Source organism: Coffea arabica, chromosome 3c (genome assembly GCF_036785885.1).
Source record: "Coffea arabica cultivar ET-39 chromosome 3c, Coffea Arabica ET-39 HiFi, whole genome shotgun sequence".
NCBI lineage: Eukaryota > Viridiplantae > Streptophyta > Magnoliopsida > Gentianales > Rubiaceae > Coffea > Coffea arabica.
The window spans coordinates 16,644,795-16,655,452 of NC_092314.1; the positions used below are offsets into that span (position 1 = coordinate 16,644,795).

General features: G+C 30.3%; 1 long non-coding RNA gene across 1 annotated transcript; it reads left to right on the forward strand.

The window, feature by feature from the left end:
* The first annotated feature begins 605 nt into the window (after positions 1-605).
* On the forward strand, positions 606-2,131 carry LOC140038072 (uncharacterized). The gene is made up of 3 exons (XR_011841882.1): positions 606-730; positions 824-928; positions 1,876-2,131. It is a non-coding gene; the product is annotated as an uncharacterized lncRNA (long non-coding RNA).
* The last annotated feature ends 8,527 nt before the right edge of the window (positions 2,132-10,658 follow it).

A 10,658-nucleotide genomic window follows, 5' to 3' on the forward strand; every position in this document is an offset into this window, starting at 1 on the left:
ATTGTTTGTTGGAGGACAAACCTCTAGTTTTGACCATTGCTTATATGTGTTTCTTTGTTTTTTGGCTGATCATTGTAGGTTGCCAAATGACTCAAAACTCTAAACCTTGAAGAGGTCTAAAATTGATTTTTGAAAAGATACTAAAATGGTTGGCTTAGGTGTCAATTTTTTAAGTGCTGAGCAAATTTGCATGCTTTGTTTAAGGCATTTAGTGCTTTTTTGTTGGTACTCTCTTTTGCTTTCATTTCGTCAGCTGTTTTACTTTCATTTCAGTAATATAGTTTGCATGTTGTTTAGGTATTAAAGTATATATACTTTCTCTATTTCGCTGTTTTGCTTTTCAGTTGCTCCATGCCAAGTTTGAAGACTGTTGGTAAGTTGCTCTCTTATTTATTGTTCATTATTGTTTCCGTTTGTGTTTGTTTATTAATTGTTTTCATTTGGCTATCCATTCCTTTGCTGATATTTGTGCTTGGGTTGTTTCCTTTGCTGCATTTGTCCATTCCTTTGTTGATATTGGCTAATTCAGTTGTTTCCTTTGCTACATTTGTTGGTTTTTGTGATGTGGGATGCTTGAAATTGAAGTTGTGTAGTTTTTTTTGGATAGGTTCTGGATGCACCAACATTGCAAGATGATTTTTATCTGAATCTTGTGGATTGGTCCTTGCATAATGTATTGGCTGTGGGATTAGAGAACTATGTTTATTTGTGGCATGCTTCTAGCAGCAAGGTGAGTCTTTGATATACGAATTCCCGGGTTGGACTATGACACGTGATTTATGAAATGCTGCTATTAAACTTGTTGTGGTTTTTCTTTGTGCAGGTAGTGAAGTTGTGTGATTTGGGAATAGATGATAGTGTGTGTTCAGTTTGCTGGGCACAGTGTGGTACACATCTTGCTATTGGAACTAGCAATGGGAAGCTCCAGGTAATCCAGAATTGCTCTATGTTGTTACTAGTGATACACATCTATTGAAGAATTCTTGTTGGAAGGGACTGAGCTTAAGCATGCTTGGATGTTCTCTCTAATGTAGGATGCCTTTTCATTAAGAGCATCAGAATTCAACTTGGTTTTCATTTTCCCATTAACCTTAAATTGGACTACAAATTTGGATTTGTTTTTAGCGTTCCTGACTCTTAAGTACTTGTCAATGCATTATGAGGTGATAGAAAAACATAGGCACATGAATGTATGAAATTGAGTGAAAATTGCATTCTTAAGTCCATTAATTAAAACATGTTTGCAATCCTTGTTATACGATTACTTTGAATTGCTAATGAAACTAGAATTTAGCGTACGGCATGGATTCATCTATTTACTACACCAAGGACCATGATGTACTTATAAAACTATGATTCCCCTTCAGACTCTATCTAATACCATAGAACCACACGAACCAAGTTTCAAGTTCTATTTTGTGATTATTTCTTAAGTTTGTCTTGATAAGCATTCTTAATTCCTTCTAGTTGGAAATCACAAGAATGCTAGTACATATAATGCAATAGCTCACTGGAAAATGTGCATAGACAATCATTTGAACTCATCATCATAATGCATGCCCTGAGGTGAGAGCCCAAATTGAGTGGCAAATAGCATTGTATGAATTTCTTGTTCTCAACTTTAGTTGCTCTAGAAGTTCTTTTTCTAAGAAATCAATCTTTCTTTAGTTTTGCATCTTATAACTGGTTTTGGTTCTTCTTCTCAATTTGAAATGTTTTGGTGAGATGCAGAATTCTGTCTTGGGTTGCTTTAGTTTTGTTAATTGAGTTAAATTTTATCTTTAAGCTGCAATTTTTACAATATGAGAGTGATAAAAGTGTCACATTGTTTAGTGTCTATTCTAATGCATATAATACTTTATTTTCAATGTGCAGTCTAGCTTGATATTTTTCATGAGGAAGATGTTGGATATGATAGTAGAGATGGTTGAAGTCTAACATTGGAGCTACAATCTTTGCTTTAGTTTAGAAATCTATTACTCTATTTTTTCGGAAGGATATGTATTGGCGATTAGTGCTTGAACTGATTATGTGGGTTTTGAGATCCAATATTTTTCGTTGACTTCTGTTTTGATGAATTTACAGATGTTTATGGCCATATATATAAATTTGTGGTTTCATTCTACGTTAATTTTGCCTTTGGTCAAATTGAATATTTTGTTATAATTTGTTGGAAATGTTATGGCAATGCTATATTTATAATGGTCAATTTCATCTCTTCAAAACAAAGCTCAGTGACAACCTTCAAAGGTTGTCATTGACATCCAAGTTCATTAAGTGACGACTATTGTTATCATTGAACAATAGGACTGATAGTGACAAGTTCAAGTCATCACTGTAGGTCTCAAATTTTTGACGACTTTTGCTACATTTATGACCAAAACATAAGTGAAACAGTGACAATAAAAGTCGTCATAGAATGATATCCATTAGTGACGACTTTCTCTTCGTCATTGAATAACAAGATTCTGTGTTGATCTTCAAAAGGTTGTCATTTAGATCCATTTGTGACATAGAATCTGTGACAATCATGTGACAATGGAAAAAGTCGTCACTATATCCATATAATGACGACTTTTTGGCTTTCAGTAACGACTTTTTATTGTCACAAAAGGCCGATTTTCTTGTAGTGAGTTAAAGAGTTGAAGAGATGGAACCACTCATCACATGTGAGCAACATCTTTTCCATCTTCAAACCTCAGTCATCATCCTTGCTTAGCATGATACAAGATAGAATAAAATGATACTAACCTACCTAAGTTAATGACCTAAGAAAAACTAGTGAAGACTACATTTTTGTGAAGTTTCTCTAGCTTTCCAAAGTTATGAAAATGTTCTCCAAGACCTATATTTATAGAGGAATTCAAGAGCCAAATGAATTATTTCTAGTTGTCATTTTTTACTCTTGAAACTCCTAAGAGTTGTTTCTCCAAGTTTCCACACCCTTCTTAATCAGATACAGCCAAAATCATTAGCTAGAATTGAGCTAAAAAAATTGTGTAAAAGCAAGACAAGTTGATGAGTAAGTTGCAGCATTTTCACTTTTGTGAATTTATCACCACTTCAACTAATATTTTCTTGATGATAGAGGTTGAACTAACTCTTATACAAAACATGAAAGTTGTAGCCCTTTGAACTATCTTTCCAATGCATTAAGAATTATTCGATTTGGAACTCTGTGAATCAAAAAATGACCAAAATACCCTCAACTGATCAATCCCCTATTTCAGCTTTTGACAACAAAATTGAACTTCTGTATTTTGACATTTTGACAATGAAAACGGCTAAACTGGACTTCAATCTGTTCATACTAAATTTAGATCTATCTCTTAACTTCAAAATGTACAAGAATCATCTCAATCCAATACTTCTAACTTAAGATATTGTCAAAATACCAACAAGTGTCAAAGTTGTAAAACTTGCATTTCATCCTTTGATTATTTTGCACTTCATGTCTTCTTTAAATCACTTCAAATCATCATTAATCATCCAATTATCTTCTCAATTCATGCTATTTGATGATTGAATCTTTAAACCTTTAAAAGCATGAAGTTTTCACCATTAAAATCCATAGAAATATAATTTTTACCACTTAAACCATAAAATGCATATTTTCACTAGAATCCTAGCTAATTAGTTATAAAACTAAATACAACACCCCAAAACTAACTAATAAAACACACTAAATGTACACTTATCAATAAGTATGGAAAATAGTATGACGGGCATGTGCACACCCTATGTTCTTATTATACTTAATATTCTTAATTCCTATTTTCTTTTATACCTTTTTCTATCTTTTCATTTTTTTTCTTTTTCTTTTTCTTCGTCAATTGCATTTCGTGTGTGTATATGTATATATATATTTGTATATATATATATAATAATTCACTGTTCAATTCCCATTTTAGTAGGTTGTTGAATTGACTACTTTCATTTTCTATCGGGTGGAAGCTCAATATTTTTTCATGTGGCCATATATAGTTTTTTTGAATTTGAATAGATTTTGAGCATTTTATTTTTTGTAACAATCAATTCCATCCATTTATTTTTGTCCACTTATTCCCTTTTTTGTTTCACTATCTCAACTCTCAATCCATTTATTTGATTCTTACCTTACATACCAAATATTACCAAATTGTGCAAAATGGCACTTGTGAGGCCTGTTCTTGTGAAATCTACATGGTGCTTTTGGCATTCCATGTAGTAAACGATTGAACAGTAAGTGATTATCCTTTTTTTTTCAAATAAATTTAGCTACATGTAATTAAGTTTTGTGGTGACTATATTATGTGGTGACTATATTCCCATGTATGTGGCGAAGATAAAAGCAAGAAGAGATGATTTTCTCTCACATTATTAGAAATCCGCCTATTAGCAAGTAGTACTCTGGCATTTGATCACTAAATTTGATTACTGAGAAAGCCATCCAAATGTTGTGTTCAATGCTATAGTAATTGCTAGGTATGTCAAAAAATAGTGTAAGCCTTAAAATACAAATTCCCAAGCAATGGCTTTGCCCACAAATATCTTCTCCTATATGTCTTTTTCACCCAATCATTCTCATCCAAACCACAACTACTTACAACTGCATGCCACTCTTCCTCAAACTCTTCAATTGTACTTACTTTCTTCCTAAATTTACCAAACATTTGCATGAAGGGATAACTTTTGCATTTTTAGCAAGATGCCACGAGCATAGCCGATGCTTTGCCTCATGCAACATGTTTTCAATTGCTCGTCTCATTGACTTATCCCCATCAGTTAACACTGATATAGGTCTTTTCCTATCCACAACCCAAACTAGTGCGTTGATTACCCATTCATATGTCTCTATGCTTTCATAAGATACTAGTGCTCACTCGAATATGAAAGTCCCAAAATGATTTTTGACCTCGGCCAGTACAACAAGGGGTTTGTGATAGTCGTTGGTATTGTATGTGGGGTCAAATACCAAGACATCCCTAAAGTACTTGTAATCTATTCGGGATTGTGCGTCTGCTCAGAAAAAATTGTTTAGCCTTCCCTCAAATATCATATTCAAAATAGAATATTGGGTCATTATCCTTTCTTTTTGTGAAATATACAAGAATGTTGGGTTGGTAGCCTTTCTTCTTATGAAATATACAATGGCTGGTTCGGTGTCTTTCCTCCCCTTCAACTCAATGCATTTGTACAAGTCTTTCAGTGAAAAACCAATATTCCAGTACCCTCCATATTATACTGCTAGGAACTTCATTGTTTGGCTTATTTTGATGTCTGCCATTCTCATTGCTCTTGCTTGTACATAATCTGCATCTATCACTTTTCTATGAGATCTTAAATAGGCGACACATACTTAAGAAGTCATTTTATGGTTGTGCTCCTGATTTCTCCAAATTCTAAAATCTGTCTTCTACAATGATCGAACAAAAAATATAAAAGCTACCATGGATCAAACCAATACTAATTAACTCCTTAATCTAGATCGGTCCATAACCAACATGGTTTAACCGATATTATTCTGGACTAATATACTCCTAAACATGACTACTTGAGGCCCAGTCTGCAACGACACATACTAAACTAATGACTGAAGAAGATTCAGATCAAACCCTAGACATATGTCTCATCCCGGGCTAATGGACTGTCTCGACCGTCTTGAACTTGAATCAACATCACGGTCCTTTGTAAAGCTTCGTGGTCGAGCCCCACAATGGCTGTTTAGTCTTGCTCTTGATCTTGTATTGTGCGCACCAAAGCTCGAAGAGATTCTTTGAATCATTTGGCCCTAACTCTTGTCACTGGACTCGTAGGCACCTTTACTGGATCAACACTTGTAGACGCTACACCTTGACCTTGACCCGCATCACATAACATTAAAGAATTAAATTACTAAAGAAAAAATTTTTATCTTCTAAAGTTTTTTCTCTTAAACAAATATTGATTTCAAAGAACTAATATAGTAAATAAAAACTTTGAAGTTAAACAAAATAACAAGTTAATTCATGAACAACATATTCAAGTTTGCTTATTTTAATTACTACTGGTAAGTCAAAAATGAGAAAAGAAGATATATTAAGAAATATAATTGTATTTTATTTTTTAACAAAAAATATAATGTAGAATTTGTACATGTAAGGAAACAATAATAGAATATAACTGAACTTAAACTTCAATTATTTGTTGAATAAAAAATTTTAAAAAAATAAAGATAATAATAGAAGAATTTCTTGTTTTGTCATATAGCAAGGAATTGAAAAAATAAAACCAATTTGGGTGGTACTTGTTTTAGTTTGTTAAAAGAAAGAATAAAAAGAAAACCTAGTGAGAACTTTCCCATATCCATACTTATATGGACACAACATTAGCCTATAATAAGTTGCAAAGAATTGGATTTCAAGTAATAAAAATTACAATTATTCAAAAAATTAGAAGAAGAATAACTAATTGTACAATTTAAATGAATTAGTGTGAGTAATATGCTAAAAAATATGAAATATAGAAGGATTGGAAAATGAAAATTATTAAAATTTTAGAAGTATTTATAAATAATCAACCAAATAATAAGAGTAGAGTACATGATTGGAGAGAAATAAAAAAAGATAACTATGAGTTAGTCGATAAAAGATAGCACAAATAATGTAAACACGTATGAAGTATGATATTGATATATTGAATGAAATTTACTATAATAATTAAAATTTGTCCAAATTTTAGAATAACTCGAGAGTAGCCCATTCAACAACCTATCAAAATGGGAACTAAATAGTAAATTATTGTAGATATGGCATACGATTTATAATCTGTCCAAAAATAAAATAGCCTTAAAAGTTGAACTATTAACCTACCCAAATTAGATATTAAACACAATAACTTCTAAATTGAAGAAAAAATGCAAGTGGAAAAAAAACAAGATTGATTCTTGTTAAGAAAAATAAAACAATTAAAAATGACAATATAAAGTGTGAAATACATGTCGCAAAAATATTGGGCTTTTACTTGGTAGATTGTGAGAATAATCACGTCAGCAACTTACTATATAGAGAAATAATCAATTGAAAGATGGGATTGATTCCTGTTGACAAAATTTGGGTGGAGAAAAAAGGATGGGAAAAAAGTGAGTGGAAAAAGGATGGATTGATGGCTTTTGACAAAAATAAACACTTAAAAGTTTATTATTACCAAAAATAAAGTACTTAAAACCTGCCCAAGTTAAATATTAGACATAATGAGTATGAAAATTAAGAAAAAGAAGTTGGTGCAAAAAAAAGATGAAACTCATTCTTGTTGAAAAAAATAAGCACTTAAATTATAAATTATTATAAAAATAAATCAATTAAAACTTGTCCAAATTAAATATTAAACACAATAATTACTAAAATTAAGGGAAAAAAAGTTGGTAAAAAAGAAGGTATTGATTCTTGTTAACAAAAATAAAATATTTAAAATTGACCAAATAAATTGTGAAATATATGCAAGTGGTAAAAAAGATAGGGCTTCCATTTGGCAAAATGTTAGAATAGCCAAGAAAACAACTTACCATATAGAAAACTAAACAATGAATTACTATATGATATAATGTTATATATGATTTCATATGATAGATTAATTGAAATTTATCAAAATGTATTGAATTTTAGATAGAATAAAAGTTATTTAAATTTCAATAATATTAAATACAAAATCAAACCAAATAATAGCGATAGAAAAGAGTTAAAAATAGAAAAATTATGAGGTAATTGACAAAAAGGATTTAGAAGGGCATAATTAATACAAACTTATATAAAATAAGAAATCGATTGAAAGTTGCTATAGTGTCAAATAAGTGAAAAAGGAAAACAGAATAAGTAGGTGAAAAAATAAAGAAAGAATCAATTGTTATCAGAAACAAAACATTTAAGCGTTAAAAGCTGCTATAGGTAAGAAAATAAAAATGAAAAAGAGAATAAGTAGGCAAAAATATAAAGACAGAATTGACTGTTACTAAAAAGAAGATACTTAAAAGATACTCAAATAAAAATAAATAAATTTAGCTGTGTGTCGAAAATATAACGTGTCAATTTGGCAGAAGTTTATAATTAACTCAGCAACATACCAAAGTGGGAGCTGAATAGTATTTTATTATATATATATATATATATATATATGCACACATACACACACATACATATATATTAGGACACTAGGGTAATTATCTTTAATTTATGGCATTTCTGTATATTTTATAGCATGAGAAAAAAAGAGGATAAATTAATTAAATTAGAGTAGAACCTTCTAATTTATTTACTTTTGGCTCACCAGCTATATATATAAGGTTGAACACTAGGGCAATTATCATTAATTTATGGTGTTTATGTTTATTTTGTAGTATGAGAAAAAAAAGATGGTAATTTAACTAAATCATTGTGGAACTTTCTAATTTGTTTATTTTTGGCTCTCCGGCTATATATATATATATATATATATATATATAAGATTAGAATATTAGGGTAATTATCTTTTATTTAGAATGTTTATATTTATCTTGTAGTTTGAGAAAAAAAAAAGAGGGCAAATTAACTAAATCACAATAGACATTTTTAATTTGTTTACTTTTAGCTCTCCAACTTTATTTAGAATTTGCATTGATACTTAATCCAACTTTTTATTTAAATTTTAAAAGAGATAATATGTTTTATGTGTTGTTCACTTACATTTAGGTTTTAGTTTAATTAATAGCCAAAAAAGTTTAACTCACTAATAATTCTTTTTAAAAAATTTACAAGATTTTACTTTTGAGAGATGACTTTAGAGTATGTAGAATCACATCATATATTCAATTCTAAACAAGACTCATTGGCCAACATATAAAAAAAAAATTCCTTGCCTCGCTAAAGATGGAATCACTTTCTTTTTTGAACAAAATGAAGTTGGTTAATTAAACATGTACTTTGTGCAAATTACTTAATGTTTTTATATTCCATGTTCTACAATTAGCTGGCCATTAATTGTAAACTAACTAAGGTATTGGATGATATAACTAATAAAAAATTCAATATTAGTTGATAAAAGCATTAATCCTAAGTTAGACACTCATATATTGTGGCTAAAATAAGTAATTTCAAAGAATTTAACTAATGTATATCAAGTTTTACACTACGAGAATAGGCATATTATTATTATTAGAAGTATATTAGGTATGCTTCCAAAAGTGGGATCACATAAATTAGCAAATAACAACATAACATCGGTCAGAAAGAAAAATTCAATTAGTCGAGTGATTTATTAGCAAAGGTAATTCGAAAATATGAGATCGAGGTGCTTTGTCTTGTTATTTTCACTCTCTCTTGTTTTATGTTGTTTTGTTTAGTTTCATTTACTTACATTGACTAATATTCTAAATAATAAAGAAATTTGATTAAGTAAGTGGATTAATATTTCCGAAGAGGGTTGAGTTAGGTGGTAAGGTAGGAGGGATAATAAGTAGAAGAACTTGGATTCAAAACCTCCTACTTATAAAAATAAATAAATGAATGAATAAAATAAAAAAGTGGATTAATATTCCTTGTGACATGGACAACCGAATTCAACTCATACTCATATATGACCAGTGAACTTACAATTAGAAAAAAAAAAGTGTGCAGTTGTGGCAAATTTTATTTGGTGTCTTTCACTTGTTCTCATTTTCATTTCTTAGTGCATTTTTTATTCTTCTCAAATAATTGTATTTTGAGCAAGTATTAGAGGAATTTTTGGGACTTGGAAAAGGACACTGAAGGAAGCGAAGAAGCAACAAGAGAAGAAAGAGCAAAAATGGATTTGTACTACTTCCAATGCGCCAATGAGAGAGGTGCTAAAAAAACCCTTAGGTATGAATGAAAATGAATTGCGAGGGTATGTTAAATGTTAAATTGAACAAATTAAAGCATATTGATTGAGCAAAATAGAAACTTTTATCTTGTTTTTTCCAATTATATAACTTCTGCTTTGTATGGAAGATATTTTGCTATTTATGAATGTATGAAAGCACTATATACGGATAACTTCAATGAGTTTCAACAATACAATTCTAATTTTGATCAATTTAATGCTACTTGGATGAATTAGGAATCTAGATTATCTATCTAGTGAATTTGAAAACAACCTTGTAAAGCATTGTAAAATTATCATATTTTAAGAGGAAGATGAGTGTAACATAAATTAGAAGACAATGTGACTTTAAAGTTGAACAAAAATGATTCATTTTTAATTATGGATGTAGCTTCTAAAGGCACCATAGATAAATTTAAGTTCTAAAGGCATCATAGATAAAGCCACCATTGTGGGGTCCCATTGGTGAATTCTCAATTGCCGCAAGCCAAAAAGAAATATCTATAAAGAGTTTGAGATAAGTAAAACACTTCAGTCTCTCACTCATTTCGAATATGCGGCCCTTGAAACTAAACCAAGTCCTGAGCAATTGAGGTTGTTAGATACTTCTTGTTTTTCCTCTTTGTAAGATAGCGACAATATTGGATGGAAGAGGTAACTAATACAAAGCTATAGTCAAGAATTTGAACTACCTTGTGATGATTTACCATGACCTAGTGGATTACTCTATGAAGAAGTCTCATTGAATAAGAGAGTATAGTCAAACTAATAACTGTAAAAAACTTATTAGGAGGCACACCAATTTTTAGTTTATGATGTTGGCATGG